The 20,146-nt window shown below is 43.2% G+C and overlaps 1 long non-coding RNA gene and 1 other non-coding gene across 2 annotated transcripts in view; both read right to left on the reverse strand.

Annotated features, from left to right (window-relative positions):
• The window catches only part of Gm39256, a 69,314-nt gene continuing 49,168 nt past the window's right edge, over positions 1 to 20,146 (reverse strand). The window contains exon 2 of the long non-coding RNA XR_879215.3: positions 1 to 20,146. This exon is cut by the window's right edge and continues 40,574 nt beyond it. This is a non-coding gene — a long non-coding RNA (predicted gene, 39256).
• LOC115487016 lies at positions 15,595 to 15,698 on the reverse strand. Its single transcript, XR_003947653.1, has one exon. It is a non-coding gene; the product is annotated as a U6 spliceosomal RNA (small nuclear RNA).

The raw sequence follows: 20,146 nt of genomic DNA on the forward strand, positions 1-20,146 counted from the left end.
TTCTTTTCTGTTTCCAGCTTTATTGAGAAGAGGCTAAAGCCACACAGCATCTGGAACAGTGGCTAACATCCACTGAGCTCATGTTTCATGTGAGCTATTTCAAGTCTCTCTTTTACTGGGTAAACTAGGGACCATTCTTCTGTACAATGATTGGTATAGGAGGTAAATATAGTCAATAGGATGCATCTCTGTCAGCTAGTTCTGGCTGATATAAAATTCCATTGTCTAAACCATGATGCGATAGTAGACAGATGATAGATACATAGGTGCACAGATAAATAGAAGTATCAAAACAGATGACAGGAGGGTGGATTGATAGATAAACCTTAGATAGATGATATGTAGATGGCTGAGTAGAGAGATGAAAGATAGCTAGATGATACATAGATGGGTAAGATAGATATTAGGGAGAGAAGATAGATGTATGATAAATAGATGATAGATAGATGGTAGATATATGATAGATGACTGATGATAGATACGTGATGATAGAAACATAGCTACATAGGTGATAGATGGATAGGTGAGGGATTCATAGCTAGGTGGATAGAAATATAGGTGGCAGATTGAGGACAGGAGATTCAAGATGCTCCACTCACATCTTGGTCTGCCAGGCCTTTTTCTACCACCTTCTGGACAACAGGCACTGTCCTGAACTTGATGTGACAACCCCTGTTCCTTTGGAGTTCTCATCCCTTGGGATACTTGTGCAGTGTGTAAAGTTCTTTCTACACATCTCCTATGTGATTGCCTGTTCTCCTGCATCTCCATGCTGCTTCCATGTCTTAAGCTTCATCGGAACGGAAGCATTCTCAGAGCTCTTGCCTATTATTCCTGCCTATGTGTATGCACGCATGTGTGTATATACATGTGTGTGTTTATGCATGTGTGTGTGCATGCAAGTGTGTGTATGTGTGTATGTGTATATGTATGTACATGTGTATATATGTGTGTGTGCATGTGTGTGTGTGTGTGCAAGTGTATGTATGGGTGTATATGTGTCTGTGTGTGTGTGAGCATGAGTATGTTTGCATGTGTCCATGTGAGTGTACATGTACATGTTCAAGCAAATACGTGGAGGCCATTGGCCAATGTCAGACACTTTCCTCTATTTCCTTTTACCTAATGTTTTGAGACAAGGTCTCTCACTAACTTGAAGACCCTTGATTGTGTAAGCCTTGGTGACCAGTGAGCTCCAGAGATCTGCCTCTTTCTGACTACAGACCTTCAGCACTGTACCTGGCTTTTATATGAATGTTAGCAATCCACAATGGGGTTCTCAAGTTTGTGCAGCAAGCACCTTACCCACCAAGCCATCTCCACAGCTGTTTCAATAGTCTTATGAGTCTCACTATTTTCAGCAATATCGCCAAGACCATTTTCAATGCGCTTGTCTTTGGGGTCTTGGCTAGATTTTATTCTTAAATTCAAAAGAGTATATGTACTGTGTCAACAGTGCATTCTACTTAAACTCTTTATACCCTTGTCCCTGATAACACCCCCAACCAACAAACAAACAAAAACCTTCTTGTTATTCCTTTTGCCTATTTCAACCTCATTTAAATATTTAATTATTGCCTATGAACACACTTTTTCTTTACAGTGGCAATATGATGATCAAAGGACATTTGCATCTTGAGTAGTTTCTCTATTTCCCACCCCCACCCCCACCCACATACCCTAAATCCCCAGGGAGTTCATTGCACTAGGTTTCCATATCCTTGCTGAAATGTCCCCTAAAACAAAGTTCCTGATCTTGTCTATGCTGTCTTATTATGTAAATGGTTTGCAGTGCGTGGTAACTGTGCTTTGTCTCTCTTATGATAAAATATCAACAAAAGCAACTTAGGAGAGAAAGTGCTCATTTTAACTCACAGGTCCAGGCTAGAGCCTATCTTACCAGGGAGATGCAACTGATCCCGTTCACAGTCTAATTCAGAGAGAGAGAGAGAGGGAGAGAGAGAGAGAGAGAGAGACAGAGACAGAGACAGAGAGAGAGACAGAGAGACAGAGACAGAGAGAGAGAGACAGAGAGACATAGAGAGAGGAGAGACAGAGAGAGAGAGAGAGAGAGAATGTATGCTTGCTTGTACTCAGCTCAATTTCACCTTTTTTTTTTTTTTTTTTTTTTTTTAATGATGATGCAGAATAGGATCAAACCCAGGGAATGGTACAGCTTCTTTGGGGCAGAATCTTCCCATATCATTCAACGAAATGAACACAGCCCACGATGGATGTGCCGACAGGCCAACCTAATCTAGTCAGTCCTTCCTTGAGATGTTCTTCCCTGATGGTTCTAAGTTGTATTGACCTGACAATTAAAACTCGCCATGACAGTAACCAAATTTATTAATATTTTCCTGTAGCATTTGGCATATGACTCTCAAGATCTTATTCCAAAATTTTAAATATTTCATGTAATTTTAAAATAAAATGTACGTAGGTAACTAGCAAAAATGTAGATATCCAGTTATCTCAGTCATCTGTTTTATCTTAATTGGAAATATTACTTGTATGATACACTACGTATTCTCCTGTGTATCTTATTTTATTTGGGGCTCTGTAGTCTGTTTCATTCCTGAATTCACTTATTTCACCCATGTTACAATCTCTTTAATGATTGCATTCGAATAGCAGATAGAAGAGTCAGTAACCTCACCGTTGCACCTATCAACTGGAGTTCTTTATTAAAAAATTCCTCCATCAGATAGATTTTTATAGGTTCTTCTGCTTATTAATTTATCCCAATGATCTTTGAATTTAACATGTCATTAAAAAATTCCTAATTAGTATCTTGATTGAAATTTCTTAACTGTACAGTTAAATGTGAGGCAGTGGAATCCCTAAGGCTTATTTGGGTACCTTAAAAACTGTAATTGTAAATCTTCTTTCATAGTCTCCTTTAACTCTATCCTAAGATATTGAAGAGATTTCCTTCTCCTGTTCTGTACCTCCTCTCCCTTTCTGAGAACAATTTTCTAACTTTAATTGTTGGTGTTTAGGTGATTCCTTTAAAATGCTCCCCCCCTTCATTTCTCTTTGTTACTGTCTACATTTGCCACAGTATGGTTCTCTCTAGACACATCATATCTTATACAGGCAGAGCAAAGCCTGTGTATTAGGGAACCAAAACTGCTGCCTTCCTCGTATACTGGTGAGTCTAAGCATGGGTGGTTATCTGCTGTTGTGTTAGACTTAACACTCATGGCTTCAGTAGCCCTTCCAGAAGTAAGAGTTTATGTATATTTCATTTATCTTTTCAATGCTGCCCACCATCTTTTAAAATATTTATATGGCTAAGATATTGTGATGGAGCTTTTGGACAATACTTTACCAAGGCTAGAGTATTTAGTTGGGGTAGTGTAGTTGCTGTAATAGACAAAAATGTATTTCTAATAAGCAAAACTTATTTCTTGTTCCTTTGGCCTTCAAATATGGGGGCTTCTTCAAAACTCCTAGAATCTCCTCCAGTGGAAGACTTGGGAGAGGCAGTCTCCTTCCACATTATGTTATTCTCCTGGTCACTGAAGTCATTGCAGTTCATCTAACAGATGGGAGGAAAAATCACCAAGAAATACATATGATTCTCCTGCATCAGACCAGAAAGATCTCTGTGTCACGACCCTGCCATTCATTGGCCTGAGCATGGGCATGTGACACACCCTACACTGAAGGATCCTGGGACACACCTGTCTGTCAGTATGCCAGAAGAACAAGGGTGAGGTTGTCAAGCACACAGCTGTGTCTGATGAGGTTGTGCACTATCATGTGTGATCACTGTTGGGGAAAGAGACAGAACTCCTAGCTCTGTGTGGTTTGTCAGAAAACAACCTGGGAAGGAAGCAGGGCATGCTTAGGTGAGCAAGTCTCTGCTTCATTGAGTGTCTTCTACCACCTCTCTCTTATATGATTTGTTATCCTTTCAGTAAACGTTGCCATCAGAGTGAAGTGTCATCTAGGCATTCCTAGGAGGAAGCGAGGACAGGACTATGCTCAGTAAGAAGGGCCCTGTCAGTATCTGCAAGATGTTGATGAAGACAGGTTCTAAGAGCTACTTGCCTTCTTTACTCTCCCCTCCTATTTATTACATTAATCCATCCCTGACCACTCAGATCCGTCAGCAGCAAGTCACCTCAGAAATCCTCCATCCTACTTAGTTATTATTAATATTAATATATTTACATTGACACATAATGCATTCTCTGTGTGTAGATGGGCTTCTAGAGTGTATGTGTGGAGGAGACCAGAGGAAAACATAAAGGAGTTGGTTCTTACCTTCCACTAGGTGGATCCAGGTGACTGAACTCGGACCACTGGGCTCCGTGCAAGCTTGTTGACTCAATGAGCCATCTCATTGATTGATTTCTGCTTTGATTTGGGACTAGGAATAAGGACAGTAATTGCACCCATGGTGAAGTCAACTAATCCCTCTATTCTTCCCAGGCACTGTGAAAACTACTCTGCTCTATAATGTTCCTCTTAAGAATCCTACAAGGATGTTGAACATTCTTGTCTTTAGCTGCATATGTATCAAAAGATGGCCTAGTCGGCCGTCACTGCAAAGAGAGGCCCATTGGACTTGCAAACTTTATATGCCACAGTACAGGGGAACACCAGGGCCAAAAAGGGGGAGTGGGTGGGTAGGGGATTGGGGGGGTGGGTATGGGGGACCTTTGGGATAGCATTGAAAATGTAAACGAGGAAATTACCTAATAAAAAAAAAAGAAAAATCACCCTGAGAAAGTCCCAGGGCTACATTGGGATCACGAACACCCAGTATAGTCTCCAACTGAATAATAAAGATTTTCTATTGATTTAAAAAAAAAAAGAATCCTACAAGGGAGATACTACAAGGGAGATTTCTTTTTCCATTCATTGAAAAACGGAGGCACAGCTCAGCAAGGTGAGTAGCTTGCCCGAGTGAACAGATTATGGGGAATATTTGAACACTGGCATCAATCTACCTATGCCTTAAATGTGAATTTCTATGCTGTGGGTTTAGAAGTTCTCCTCACTGATCTGAGTTTAAAACAAAAACTTCCCAACCCAGCTAACAATGTCTTCCTGATCTAACAGATGAGTTCCTGGGCAAGCATTCTTTTTGACAGGAATGTGCACACATGCATGTGTAACACAGGTGTGCATAGAGAGCAGTGCAAGGCCAATGTCCCCTGTTTCAGCCATGCTAGCTTGTCCCCTGTTGACCACGCCCACTTGATCTAGAAATGTTTGTCCCTCTGCCTGTTGGTGATGCCGATGTGAGCTGGACAGAATGATCATGGGCCTCTCTTAAAATTTTCTATTCAATAGGAGAGACGGGTAAAATTGAAGTCAGGATCTGAGCATTGCTTACAGTCATGAAGACACATGGGGTCTTGGAACATAGTGATAGAGGGGATGTTTTAAGGAAAAGCTCTCGTTTAGGGAATGCATGTGTAAGCCCATGGGTACAAGCTGTGCAGTGAGGAAAGCAGCCCCAGAAACCTGAGGGAGAAATCCATCCCCAGCTTACAAAAGCCTGAGATAGGGATGGGCTCAGCTTGTTTAAGGAACAGAGACTTGTTTAAGTCTGCAGAGGGAGGGGCACATGGGGCAAGACAGAGAGGCTACAGCAGGCTTGGAGAGAAAGCAGGAGTTGGATCACATGGTTCTATAGAGATTTCGGGAGCCTTGGGCTCACAGTGTAGCAAGGGACAACAGCACTGGGTGGTCTTGAACTAGCAATAAGGAACCATCCAATCTGATTTTCAGTTTTCCTAAGATCATTCTTGCTGGTCATGTGATATCACACCAACTTGATATCCCCAAAGGCTCCCTTCTGGTTGAATATGAAGGCATTCTGTTAGCATCCACTAAAAATTGGATTTGAAAATTCTGTGCTCACATCAGGGACAGCACAGTACTGTACTGTACTGTACTGTACTGTACTGTACTATAGACCACATCAGGCCTGTCTACCAGGCCAGGTCACTCCCTATGTTGTGTGCATCGAGGACACTGCCACTGAGCATTCTGCAAAGTTCCAACTGGGACTAAACATGGGGCCTGGAGTCTGGGTCAAGGCAAACTCTGCCTGCATCTGCTGTAAAGAGCATGGGGCGGTGGGTGGGTGGGGCACATGTAGAGTCTGGGTTGTAATTTTAAAAATATACGTATATAGTTAAAAAACTTAGGCTTCTACTCCTTTAAGAGCTTTAAATATTTATTTATTTATTTATTTATTTATTTATTTATTTATTTAATGGGTGTGTTTGTGTGCCTATGTGAGCTAATGTGTACTGCATACAAACAGGTGCCCTCAGGGACCAGAAGTCTGCTTGGAGCGCTGCGAAGCAAACTTGGGTCTCCTGCAAGAGCAGAACCATTTTTCCAGTTCCAGGCAGTCTCTTGAAATGTATAATTGATTTAAAAAAACAAAAAAACAAAAACCTGCCCTAACATGTTTTTCCTTGACACAGATGAGCCCACTGCAAACTTTGCGACACATAAGACTCTCTCTCTCTCTAATTGAGTCATTTCTGCAGTTGTGCCATTCTGGGCTGCATGAGCCCACAAATGCAAACTGACATTGCTTCTGTATGAAGGGTGTTGGGAGACAAAACCCTAAGAAGAGCTGAGGCTTGCAGAAAAAAAAAAAAAACATGTGAAGGACACAATTTTAACAAGGGCTTTCTGAGCTAAGTTTGGAGGGAGAGGAAAGGGAAGAGATTGGGAGGCGATGATGCAATTTGGCCAGATGACCGCGGAAAGCAGAAGGCCTCTGGCCCCTCTCTGCTTCCACCTTCTCCCATGAGAAACAGACCCCAGAGCTGGCAAGGATCCTGCTCACCGTGGAAAGACCACGTAAGCACTAACTTTGGGATGGAAGCAGCACTGGGGGCTCCTGTATGCAATTAGGGGATTAGCAACTGGGTTCACTACAAGGACAGTCTTGTAGAGAATGACTGAAGTCTGCAGATGTGGCCATGGGGTGTCATGTGAGAGTACTAGCTTCATCCCACTCCAGTGTGTCAAGACCTGTGAGGGCAAATAGAGCAACACTTCCTTATATTGATACCCAACTCCCCACCCCCACCCCAGCCCTTGCTATAGAAGACCCCACTGTCAACTTGACAACAGTAAGGCTCACTTTCCAGCTGACACGTCTCTGCAGGTACAATGTTCTTGATGAACTCGAATACAGAATGATTTAAAACTCAGAATTTCACACGATGGTAAAGAATAAAGTATTTTCCCCCAAGTCCCATTCAGCTCTAGAGAATTCTCGCCTTGCAGAATGAACTCGGCTCTAGGAGGCCATGTTGGAAAATTGTGTCAAAATTAATGTGGCTGCTCAGTGACTTAAGACTGCTAAAAGATGAATTCCAAGGAATTGTTACTCAAGGGTCTGGATGGAATCCTGAAGTAGACTAGTCCTTGACTTGGATTTTTAGAAAAGCCTAGATTTTTCAAGCTTGAGATGGACCTAATTCAGTCGTTACCCCCATACATCCTTCCTCAACCCCCTGATAAGTGTTACCCTAAAATTTATGTAGAAAGACCTCTTTATATTTGTATGTTGTTCTTTTGCTTTCAAACTTTGAAAAAAAACCCATCCTTTGGGGCCTGAAGACTGAGAAAATAAATACATTAAAATGGCCTACAAGGATTGCTTGTCAAATCCTTCTGTCCCTTGCTACTTCCTGGTCATTGTTGCGGACTTCAGTTTCTTTTCATAAAGAAATGCTCTTAGTTACACCAAATACCTCTATTAAAGCCTTCCCTTGTCTGGTTCATCACACCACCCATGAAGCTCTCCAGAAGAGAAGCTGCGAGGGAGCAGGAAGCTGGCTGCTTTGCTCTGCGTTTTTAAGAACGAATGAGTCAATTCTGGGTGGTATAGGCTTATAATCCCAGGGCTGTAGAGACAAGACTTAGACAAAGGCTCATCTGTGGGGTTTGCTGGCCAGCCAGCCTCACTATATCAGCAAGAACCAGGGCATGGAATGTCTCTAAATGAACGCACAAAGGAATGGACAAACAAATGGGCAGTGTCTAAAAGGACTGGCAACAGAAGTTGGCTTCCACAAGCATGTGCCCACATATGCACACCAATTTATACCTATACCCTCCCAGACAGGGAAACACAGGATCTTGGGGATTAAGAAACGGGGAGACATCAGCCAATCAAATCCCGTGCCTAAATGCAGACAGTTTGCAAATGCCATCGGAACCCATGTGATTCCACCGATCACTCTCTTTGACCTTTTAGTTACTAGTTATTATTTAGTTACTAGTTATCAGAGTGAGGTTCCAAGGCCCATCAATACCAGCTTTGCTGGTGCTGGAGATGGCTCATCAGAAACTAGGGATTGAGACCCTGCAAGGCGCACCCCACCTGGCTTCCTGCTGCAGTTACCTCAGGCCTGTAAACTACTGCTTCCAACTGTGTTTCCATCCTGAGTGCCCCCAGGGCTAGGCTCTTAAAAATAACAGCTTGAAAAGGGAAAGGAGAAAGGAAGAGAGGAAGGCAGAATGCAGGCCAGCAAGCCTCCATCCAAGGAGTCTTGTGAAATCAGTAGCTGGGGCGTTGCCGTGTCTTGAGCATAATTTAATCTCCAAATTGCAAAAACATTAACATTATTGATTGATCAGACATCAATCCAACAGAAATTTAATTAAATTAGAATGTGTCACTGAGCAGACCCGGCTGCGTCATGCATAAATCTCAGGTAATAAGTTGACAAAGAGACCACGGCCATGGCTGTCCAGGCCCAGCTGGATTCAGCTTCTGTCATCTTCTCAGAGTCGGGGACGAAGCTGCAGGTAAAATGGGGTGATCTTCTGATTTATGTCGCCCACAGAGGAGTCTTCAGCAGCTGCAGAATCCAAGAGTACCTCTCAGGGTGGTGTGATTTACTGGTGCCCTGGGCTGGCCAAAAGCCACTGGGGGAAGGCCTGTGCCTCGGGCCAACCCCTGGCTAAAATGCTGACTATGCTTAGATGCCCTGGATGAGAGGATTAGCACTTGGGGTGTCCTCCCAGGCAAATGTGTCCTCTGGAGGAAGCCTAGTCCTTGGGGGGGTGGGGTGGGGGAGCCTTGCACTTGTTTGGCCTGTCTGCCCCGCCTCAGGAATGTATTTTGGTGTCAGTTAGTGGCTGCACCTGCCATCCCAGAAACAGGTCTGGAGTGGCCCCAGCGGGCTCCAGCCTCAAGGCAAACATATCCTTAACTTGTGGGGCCCAGTTTCCCTGGGGCAAGCCGGGGTGGAGGGAGGAAGGGCGGGGCTTGAGGAGCAGGCAGAGCATTCTGGGAAGTTACAGATAATGGAAAGGCCCTGCCATGCACAGGGAGGTTTGAATTTTTGTTGGTGGGAGAAAGGTGATGTCTGAGGACAAGAAAATCTAGATGACAGGGAATAAAATCCAGAGACGTGAGTGCTCCCTGGAGCACTGTAAACCACCCCGACTTTTGTTCTGGGTCAGGGCTGCTGCTGATGCTGGGAAAGAGAGCCGTCCAATGGCAGCTCCTGAACTCAGCTCAATGGCCTCTAACAGTCACAGGCGCCTATGTTCTGTAGCCATCTTGTGGCAAGACAACAGTGCTCTGGACAATCCATAGACGGCCCCCTGCTTGCAGACTTGTGTGTCCTACCCTCATGAAGGTGTGCTCCAGGCTTGCTCCGAAGCCGAGCAGAACGCAGCCTGGTTTATTCCTTCACAACTGTTGCTCCTGTGCTATGATGGCTGGATAGTAGTAACAGAAACCTTCTAGACCATAAGGCCCCACGTTTCTTTAGAAAACAAGGAAAGTCTGGTCCTAATGCTAACGACTGCGAACTCAGAGATGAGAAACGATCCGTTATGGAAGGCTTTTCCCACCTCTGAGCTGTGTGGCCGTTTGGGTAAGTAAGCTTACCTCTCTGCACATGAAGTTTTTTTTCCTGCCTGCTTACTTCACCGAACTTTATGCAGGTGCAGCAGGTTACAGGGTTTAAGATACACTCTCTGCTCGGGGAGCACATTTACCTATGGAGTTTCCTTTAGATCCACAAAGAGCACAGGCCCCCGTTACTGCTCTCACACAGATACAAGATGCCTCAACTCTTAGAGCATGCGTTGACAGGATAGACATGTGTCACCATGGGTTGCAGATATGAAGTGTGCCTATTTCCTTTCCCTCCCCAGGAACAGACCCTGTCAGGATACTTACGGAGAACCCTAGTCCCTCACAAGACCCACACTGGCATTCTTCCAGGATGTGTTTGCTTGTAGAAGGTAAAGGGTTTTCCAGGAGGTCATGTGAGCGGGGGAGACCAGAACACTGATTCTGAGGAAGTAGGAAGTTCCTTGAAATGTCCTTTTCCTGTGTCCTCTGAACCTTGACACTTGTACTGGTTGGATCTTTGCCAGCAGAGACGCCCATCCTTTTTTCCTGGCAGAACATGGTGGGGGTGCGAGGGTCAGGCCATAGTGCCTGATCCCCTGAAACTCTGAGGGTCCTACCACCCAGGACTGTGTTTGCAGGAATAGGACCAGGACCTTCCCCTTTGCCTTGGCTGCCGAAAGGGTTCTACAAGTTGAGGGTGTTACCCGAACCCCAACACGAGTTCCCAGAATAAAAGTCCGTATTTTCAAAAGTAAGCACAATACTGCTGCCTGCAACAACAGTCAATGTTGCTGAACTCGGAAACCTGCACTAAATAAATAGACTTTATTTGTCACAGTACCCTATAAGTACTAACGCATTTGCCTCCATTTGTCAGCTGAGAGGCATAAGATTTAAAGGGCTGGGTGGCTTGCTTGCTGTCCACAGAGAGACATGGGAAGCCAGAGCTCCGCTGTCAGAGATGATGTTCGGACCTCAGAATTGATCCCTGTGCTGACGGATGGAGAGATGGTTGGTGCCTGGAAGACTGGCAGGCGTGGTTCTGCATAAGTTTGTGTTTCTTATTCTACACCAGGTCCTGGCCCAGGTGCCTGGCACAAGTCAGATGGCTTCATGCCTGAGAAAGAACAAGAGGGTGCATCCAAAACACTGGGCCCCTGTCACTAGTTGTCAATAGTTGGTTAAGATACATGGATCGGTGAGTGAGTGGGTGGATGCGTATGGATAGCTAGATAAGAGTACTACGTCATGTTCAGGAGACAGCAGGAAGTCTCTCAGTGGAAGCCAGTGCCATCATAACTTTTATAAACATCCCTCTTTTTCTATTCTGCTTGTCCCCACAATCCTCTTGGCGGTGTTTCTTCAACAACATGTGGCTGCCTGTCATTTTATAGGTCCATACCTGTTGGACTTTTCCAGATGACCTTCCCTCCCTTGCTGCTCACCCTTTGTATACCAGCTCAGGAAGCAGGCATGACAAGAGTGGGTGGGAGCTAGAAGGAATTACTTTGTGTGGTGGACAAGCAGAGCCTCTCTACTCAGGAACTTGCAGAGATCTCTCTCCTGTCTTATAGGCCCTAAAAGACCCACAGGTATCACATAGCTTGGTAGAACTACAGTTCCAAAGAATCAGCATGTTTCTCTCCACAGTTACAAGTAACCAAGGCATGATGGGATAGCAGAGTGTTGACCCGGACTAGCTGACATATGACAAAGTCAGTGATATCGCTTTCTGGGTGTCCCATTTTCTTCTTTATTGTGTAAACTTGTGTTTACCATTGAAGACAAAAAGTGCCTAAAGGCAGAATGAGAAAAATCACTTATTTTTAAGAACTGTTCTTACCGAATACAGACATAATTTCTTTCTCAGATTTGGGACAAAGCACAGCTTCCTTGCTGAAAAAAAGAACTTATAGCCATCTTCTCTTGTTCTACCCAACTCAGATGTCTTTGAGGAAACTTCTTGAATCCTTTCCTCTTCCTGAGTTCTGGTATCTTTTTTAAAGCAGTCATTATATATGAGCATCTTGATCGACTCTTGCAGGAACAGGTAGGGAGAGGATAAAGTTTCCAGCATGCCCTGTGTGAGCTCAAAGGCTGAAGATGCAGAAGAGAACTAGGCTGTCACTTGATAAAATGACAAACTGCCAGTAGAAACCCAGCAATGCCACTCTCCATAATCTACCCACATGGCACAAAATGTATGCCCAGGGCTAGGGATGTGGCTCATTGATAACAAATGTGTTTACATGGCATAGATGGAATCCTGGCTTCCTTGTCTTCATACCACATGGTGGTGTACACCTGTAACTCTAGTGCTCTGGAGGTGGAAGCAGAAGGGTCAAGAGTTCAAGGTCATCCTTAGGAACATGTCGAGTTCAAGGTCATCGTGAAGTACTTGAGACCTTGTCTCAGACTTATTTCCATGCAAAGACTTGTATGGGAAGGCATCTGGAGTGACAGCATTCATCAAAGTTTGTTTGGTTTTTTTTAAAGGTGGAAATCACTGAACTGTCTTAACTGGTGAAGGGATGTGGTGGCTTGAATGGGAAATGTCTCCCTAGAGGCTCAGGTACTTAAATACTCGATCCTTGGTTGCTAGTATGGTAGGAAGATACTATGGAACCGCAGGAAGGTTGAACCTGGCTGGAGGAAGTGTATCACTAGGGGTGGGTTTTGAGAGTTTATAGTCTTATCCCACTTACTGCTCACTCTGTTTCCTGTGTGCAGGTACGATATTAGCGGTTAGCTTCCGGCACCTGCCACCATACCATACCTTCCCACCACTAGAACCATCAGCTAGAACCTCCTCCCTGCCTTAACCTCCCTCTGGCCACGGCAACAATTCACATGTGAGATAACCAAAATGTGTTACATTTCACAGCAGTGTGGGATTTCCCAATAGAAGACATGATAGTGACCACCCTTGAGAATCCAAAGTCAGCTAAGTGGGAAAAGGCAGAGAGAGGTATATGTCTAGGAGTTAATTTTGTAAAATGTTCAGAAAACAAACAATCTGTAGAGACCGAAAGTAGACAAGTACTTGCCAGGAACTTTCAGGTAAGAGAAGAAGTGGGCAGAGCCTGTTTATGACCATGGGTTATTCTGTTGGGTAGCAGAAATGTTCTAAACTTGGAAGAAGATAAGAATTATACAACTCTGTAATCTATCTATCTATCTATCTATCTATCTATCTATCTATCTATCTATCATCTATCTATCTATCTATCATCTATCTATCTATCTATCTATCTATCTATCTATCTATCTATATATCATCTATCTATCATCTATCTATCTTATCTTATCTATCTATCTATCTATCTATCTATCTATCTATCTATCTATCTATCTATCTATCATCTATCTATCTATCGTATCTATCTATCGTATCTATCTATCTATCTATCATCTATCTATCTTATCTATCTATCTATCTATCTATCTATCTATCTATCTATCTATCTATCTATCTATCTATCATTCTATCATTCTATCTATCTATCTATCTATCTATCTATCTATCTATCTATCTATGTATCTATCTATCTATGTATCTATCTATCTATCATCTCTCTAATCCATCTATCTATCTATCTATCTATCTATCTATCTATCTATCTATCTATCTATATCTCTATATCTATCTATCTATCTATCTATCTATCTATCTATCTATCTTCATAACATTACTGATTAAAAAAAAAAGGAAGAAAAACTCTGTCCTGGTGAGGAAATGGATGGTTAGAAGTGTCAGTTGCAGGTCTGGAGAGTGTCAGCCAGCCAGTGAGTAAACATGTTTGTAATAAAGATTGGTGCCACCCCTAGTAGTGAACCCAGCTCCTACCCTGATGGAGTATGCATTCGGATGGACAGCATATTCTACAATTATGTAAAACCCCATAGTGAAAGCTGTATTAAGGTCTTTGAAGAACCCCAAAAGATGAGCTTCAGTATCGTGCCACATTTCATGATGGCCTATGAAGAAAGAAATGGAATTATGGATAGAGTATACCTTCTTTCCTAGCCTCCCATCCATGCCTTTCACTCACAACAATGGACCACACTGGCCCTCTCGTGTTCACATTATGTTTTATAGGGAGAAGGGATTCTTAGTCTCTTTTACAGAAGTTGGCAGTGGTCGTCTTGTGATACCATCCTGCACGGTGCCATGAGGAGTGCCTAAAGGAAGGCACAACTCCCACATCTCCCAGATAGGAAGGACTCAGACCTATCATCTCGTGGGGTACTCTTGCTCTACTTCAAATGGCCAATGGATGTTCCCTTCACAAAGACTTGCCAAACCCAGAGAAAGGACACTTGGTCTTAGCCACAATGTCAGACAAATAACCAAATGAGAACTAGCTACCAGCCTCCTAGATCCAAGACAAGTCAGGGCACACAGATCTTATCCTCTCTCTGAAAGTATGGGCACAGTGGAGCCAACTGTGGGGAAGGCACAGGATGAGCCTGCCTTTATGACATTATTGATTGATTATCCACCTGCGGCGGAGCAGCATGCCCAGACAGACAATAAAAGGACAGGCTTAGCCATAGCACAGGCTCTCCTCACTAAAATAGATTTTACACTTAAAGAAATAGCTGATCTGGGGAGGGCTTTAATGACATTGTTAAGTTTTAAATACAAAGAAATCAGATCTTTGGGAGAGAAAAAAAGAGAGAGAGAGAGAGAGAGAAATCACCCTACACATTTTGCCCTTTGTGGAGTTCTTCTGGTCATGTTTTCAGGTCTGAGAGACACAAGCAAATGATGTTGAACATTCCTCCTCAGGAATCAATCCACTGAGGTAGTTTGTTTAGTTTTAAAAAAAAATAGACCTCCCCTAACTGTGAGGAGAGAGTCAGCAGAGAGATAGCAACAGCCAGCGAATGGGAGACGGAAACTTAGATGAAAAGGCAGAAAGGGCTAGCATTGTTTGTAATCTTTAAGGTAGATTTCAAAGGCTGTTCCCTTATGGAAATCCCTTCTGATGACACCAAAGAAAATTGGTCTATGGAAACATGGCTGTGCTCTGTGTCATCCCCTTCCATGTTTTACATTATTATTTCCAAAGATGTTAGGAGTCACTTTTGTTAAAGGCAAAGATGGTTAAGCTGTATCTGGCACCTATACATAAAAGTTTGATTTTTACCTATACATAAAAATCAAACAACTGGGATTTTGTTTAAAAAAATCACCAAAGCCATTTTTTCCCATTTCCTGTCTGTGGGTACAATGTGATCATTGCCTTATTCCCCTCAGCACCATGTCTTCCCTGCAATGATGGACTGTATCCTCAACACAAGATCATCTTTAAGTTGGTATTGTCTGGCTTTTTGTCATTTGCTATGACAGGAAAGGAGCTAATATTGAGTCACAACTGAGAGTGAGAGGAAATGGGCATGGGTACAGTGGTGGAGGGGGGAGCTGCTTAAGCCAGGAGATGGGAAGGGAGGGGAGAGGAACAGAGGAGATGGGAGGCTGTTCATGGGTATATTGTCTGCCTGACAGATCATTCTTGCACCTGGCCCTCCTATAAATCTGGGGAAACTGAGAAGAGTATGTAGAGACTTAGGCTCATTTTGAAATAAATGACTCAGATCACAAATCTAGGATGTCTGTTCCTTTCCTTATTGCTTTGATTTTGTGAGGGTCTATGTTGCTTCTTTGTTTGTGTGGGTTTTTTTTTTTTAGATATTTTCTCTTTATTTACATTTCAGATGTTGAAAATATGGAACACTTCACTAATTTGCATGCCATCCTTGCGCAGGGGCCATGCTAATATTCTCTGTGTTCCGATTTTAGTATATGTACTACCAAAGCAAGCACCTATGTTGCTTCTTGTTACTTGTTCCTTTTGTTGGTAAGGAAGGAAAGCCCTGAGCACTGTCCGGATCCACAGGTACATGCCAGGGCTGTCCACCATGAAGAAATCAAAGAGTATAATTCCTCTACATCCCTATAGGGGACGTGTTCTTAGCATACCTGGATGTTAGGAGATCTCTCAAAGTACCCAAGGCCATAGCCTAATGGCAATACACACCTTATCAGTAAAACAAACTGTCTTGTTATGAACAGTAGCATCCTCTCATTGCTTTATGTATTGCTTGCTTTTTTTTTCTTTGCATGTTCCAAGAGAAAATAAGACCTGCTAAATCTGTCCCCAGACAACCAACTCTTCAGTTAATTTTATGTAATTTTATTGTTTTTTCCCCTTTAAATTATATCTTTGTTGAGCTATATTTCAAATAAAATTTCATTGTCGAAGCATACGACTCGGCTTTCCCCTTCATTTACTCCTCACAGTGCCTCCCCTGCCTCCTCTGCCCATCCAGATCCACTCCCTTTCTGTCTTTCATTAGAAAACAAACAGGCTTCTAAGGGATAATAATAAAATAAAACTATAACAAAATAAAATATAACAAGGTAAAATAAAAACTAACACTTTGGAACTGGACAAAACAAACAGAAGGAAGAGAGCTCAAGAGAAGACCTAAGAATCAGAGATCTACTGTGATCACACACTCAGGAGTCCCATAGAAACACTGAACTGGAAGCCATATCATACATGCAGAGATCTTGTGCAGACCTGGGCATGCTCTTCCAGTCTCAGAGAATTCATCTGAGGCTTCACCATTATTCTCTTCTCCAGACTTTCCCAAGCCCTGGGGGGAAGGGAATTGATGGAAACATCCTAGCTAGTGCTGAGTGTTCCAAGGCCCCTCACTTTCTGTATAATGTCTTATCCAACTGTATTTTTCCCCACCAAGGTCTTATCTTCCATAATCTATGATTTCTTCTTCAAAATCCTAGAAATTCACCCTTAGGATCATTGTGAGAAGCACAAATGGACGACCGAGGTACTGAAAGTGTGTACTGTGTTAGAAGAAAGGACAGATAAGATACGACTGTGGCGATGACAGTTGGGGGAGCAGCCGGGAAACCACGTGGTAGAGAACTGCTGTCACCATCTTTTAGGTAACTTCAGGTAACAGAATTGATTATCTCCTTGCTTTGAAGCCTCCTCAGTAAGATCTTTTAAAATATGATTTCCAAAGGTAATAGCCGCAGAACTAAGCCTTGATCCACCTACCATCTCTGGCCATCTTAAGAGTATTAGATGCTATGTAGTCGAAATTCAAATATTCTCATGTGGATGATGAGCAACACCTCCAGGTCAAACCCTTCTGACAAGGCCAATAGAAATCTCCAGAACACTCCAGGAAATGGAGAGCAAGGACACTGGGGGTGGTTGAAAAGACCTAGGAGGGAACTGATGTAATTACCTTAATTTGAACTTGGCAGTGGCCACAGCTGTCAAGGACACTCCTCTTCTTTGGGACGAGGTGCCACTGGATCATTTTAATGACTGTGAGGGCCTATTGCGGCTGAATGATAGCACTTCAAAAGCCACAGAGGCACGGATCTGTAGAGAGGAGAAAGGCACGGAGCACCTGGGCACAGAAATGGAAGTAGCTTTTCCATTCTCCAGCAGAATCAGCTGGATGCGGGTTACTCAGAGTGAAGGGGTCCAGCCCAGGGAGCCTAATGTTCATATTTTCTTATGGAAAACTACCGCAAAATCCCGTGTTTCCATGTACGGGTAGCCTAGAATTTATCATATTCCTATCATAGGACCAATAAGGTCAAGGTTTTTGTATCTCTGTGCTTGCACACCTGAAACTAGACTTGTGTCCTGCTCTGGTGCCCCCCTTAAAGTCTCTCTCTCTCTCTCTCCTTATTATTATTATAGGAGGTATTTGTGTGTGTGTGTGTGTGTGTGTGTGTGTGTGTGTGTGTGTGTGTGTGTGTGTTATGGTCACATGTCCAGGTTGGCCTCCAATTCTCTATGTAGCCAAGGAGGCCCTTAACGTTCTGATCTTTCTGCTTCTACTTCCAGAGTTGTAGAGTTGCAGGCATGCACCATCACACCGAGTTTTATTCGGTGCTAGGACTTAGCCTGGGGCCTTGTGCATGGCAGATGAGCACAGCATCAACTGAGCTGTACCCACACCCCAATCATAGGAGATTTTTGCAATTTTCCCGAAATTCATTATTGATAGAAGCAACTTATTTAAAAAAAAAGTACTCATAGTCAGTTAGGTAGAATTACCTCATTTATAGATAAGATTATATCTCATTTATAAATAAGATTATTGCTCATTTAAGATAAGATTAAGGTTGTAATAAGGACTTACCTAATGTCTTGGTACTACATTAAATAATGCAGCTCAAATGTCTAAACTTGTCTGTGTAATAACTTGAAGTATTCCTCCTCCTTGCTTTCCTGTCGTATCGCCGTTAAGGGCCACTTGTAATGTCGGGTAGCCTTAAGTAGTTCTGCTTTTGTTTGTTAGTTTTTCACTCCACACTTTGTTTACACTTTACAGGCTTGCAAAGAAGACTTTTCGTTTCCACATTTGCAATGAAAGAAGAAAGCTATACCGATGGAATCCTGGGATGCCACCTAAGATCAAAGAGCTCTGAGCAATGAAACAGAGCTAGGGAACCTGAGGGTTGTCCCAAAGCCTATTCTGCACTTGTGCCTCATTGTTGGATTCCATCTGAGGGAAGAGAACATCAGCCAAGGTCACACACTGAGAAGTGAGTCTTGGAGGTGGCTAAAATTAGGTCATTTCTAGACTCTAGTTAGCCTCTCTGTTTACCAAATCTTTGCCTGTGCCATCCCAATGAACTAGTGTAGCATCTTAAATCACCTGTATACCACTCCAGTGTTCCATCCTTGTATACAAGAGCTTTATCCCTGTGTTTCTTGAAACCATCCCATGAGACCTGGGTAACATTCTTTTATGTGGTGTACCATTCCAGGACTGTGGTGCCAACGCTGTGGTCTTCTGTTACCTTGGAGTACCATCTCTATGGGTCTGGAAACAATTCAGGTGGACCTGTGAACCAGCCACTCCAGTATAATATTCTAGCATGGCTGGGGAACCATCAGCATACTTGGGTATTATTCTAGTAATCTTGCCTGTCATCCCAGTGTGACCAGATATCATACTGAAGACCCTGGCTAGCACCCATGTGGGCCCATTACAGTCAACCTGCATTCTGTCCCAATGTATCCCAACACTATCCTTATGTGGGTTCTGTGAACTCAGCAACCATAATTTCCTAGATATGTATGACAGGTAGGTAGCTCATTTTCAAGGTTGGAAGGGACATCAGCTTTAAAATTTGCTTCTACACTCAGATGCCAGGCTGGGGTTTGTACCTATAATCCTATACTACATGCTACATGTGTAGAGGGATCCATTGCTCTGACCGCTCTCTGCTGGCCTGCAGATGGGAGGTCATCTAGGAAGTCTTCCTTTTTTTTTTTACTTGGTTTCAGATCCAAGGTGAAAGATTAACAGACATAGGGCTCTCATCCCCAAACATACCTTGACCACCTTGCTCCTTGTCTCTGAGACAACACCCCTCTTGGTCTCTGGTCTGATTCTGTTCTATAAATTGGAGAATCCACACAGGGCAGGAAGGCTGTTGAAACCCTGTTCCCCACAGAAAGGATAGTACAGATTCCCCAATTAGTAACATGTTGTCGGGTTCAATTCTTTTCCAGCTAAAATTGGGCAGGCAGAACTCCCCACTGAGGTAAAAGACAATTTTTTTTAAAAAAGGATTCTTTTACAAAACATATTTTTAATTGGTTTGGATTTTTAAAATAATAATAAAAAACGAGCTAACTCCAAGTATAAACTGGTATGACCCAGATTGTGATGAGAAGAATGAGGCGGGATGGGGAGGCTCCCCCAGAGCCTGAGGTCAGGTGTATGGCTATTATGTGAGAAGAAAACAGAATCCCTTAGGAGTGGGCTTCCTCTCACCAGGCAACCTGCTCTCTTTTATACCTGGCATTATAATGGGTGATCTGAGAATTTTACTACAGGAGAGATCAGACAGGTTGGGGGTTGGATGTCTGGCATGGCATCTCAGAGCTGGGATTGCATAAGGCTGGCCTAGAGGTTTGGTTTCAGGACCCCATAAACAACAGCCTATGTCTCAGTTCATGGTGGGCTTGAAAGGCAGGCATATCAGAAACTGCTGTGTCTTCAACAAATTGAGGAATGATTTGTTGGTCAATATTGGTGACCTGGTAACTCTGGGGAAGAGACCAGAAGTTATTCTGAGAAAACAGTGGCATCCCGCGTTCTTTGCAGTTCCCATGTGTTCTACCAATAGAATGTTCTTGGCCAACAGAATGTAAGTGAAGTGGAAGACCACCTCATTTCCAAGCTGGGTCATGCATGCTTTCCATT

Source organism: Mus musculus, chromosome 8, assembly GCF_000001635.26.
Source record: "Mus musculus strain C57BL/6J chromosome 8, GRCm38.p6 C57BL/6J".
Classification (NCBI taxonomy): Eukaryota; Metazoa; Chordata; class Mammalia; order Rodentia; family Muridae; genus Mus; species Mus musculus.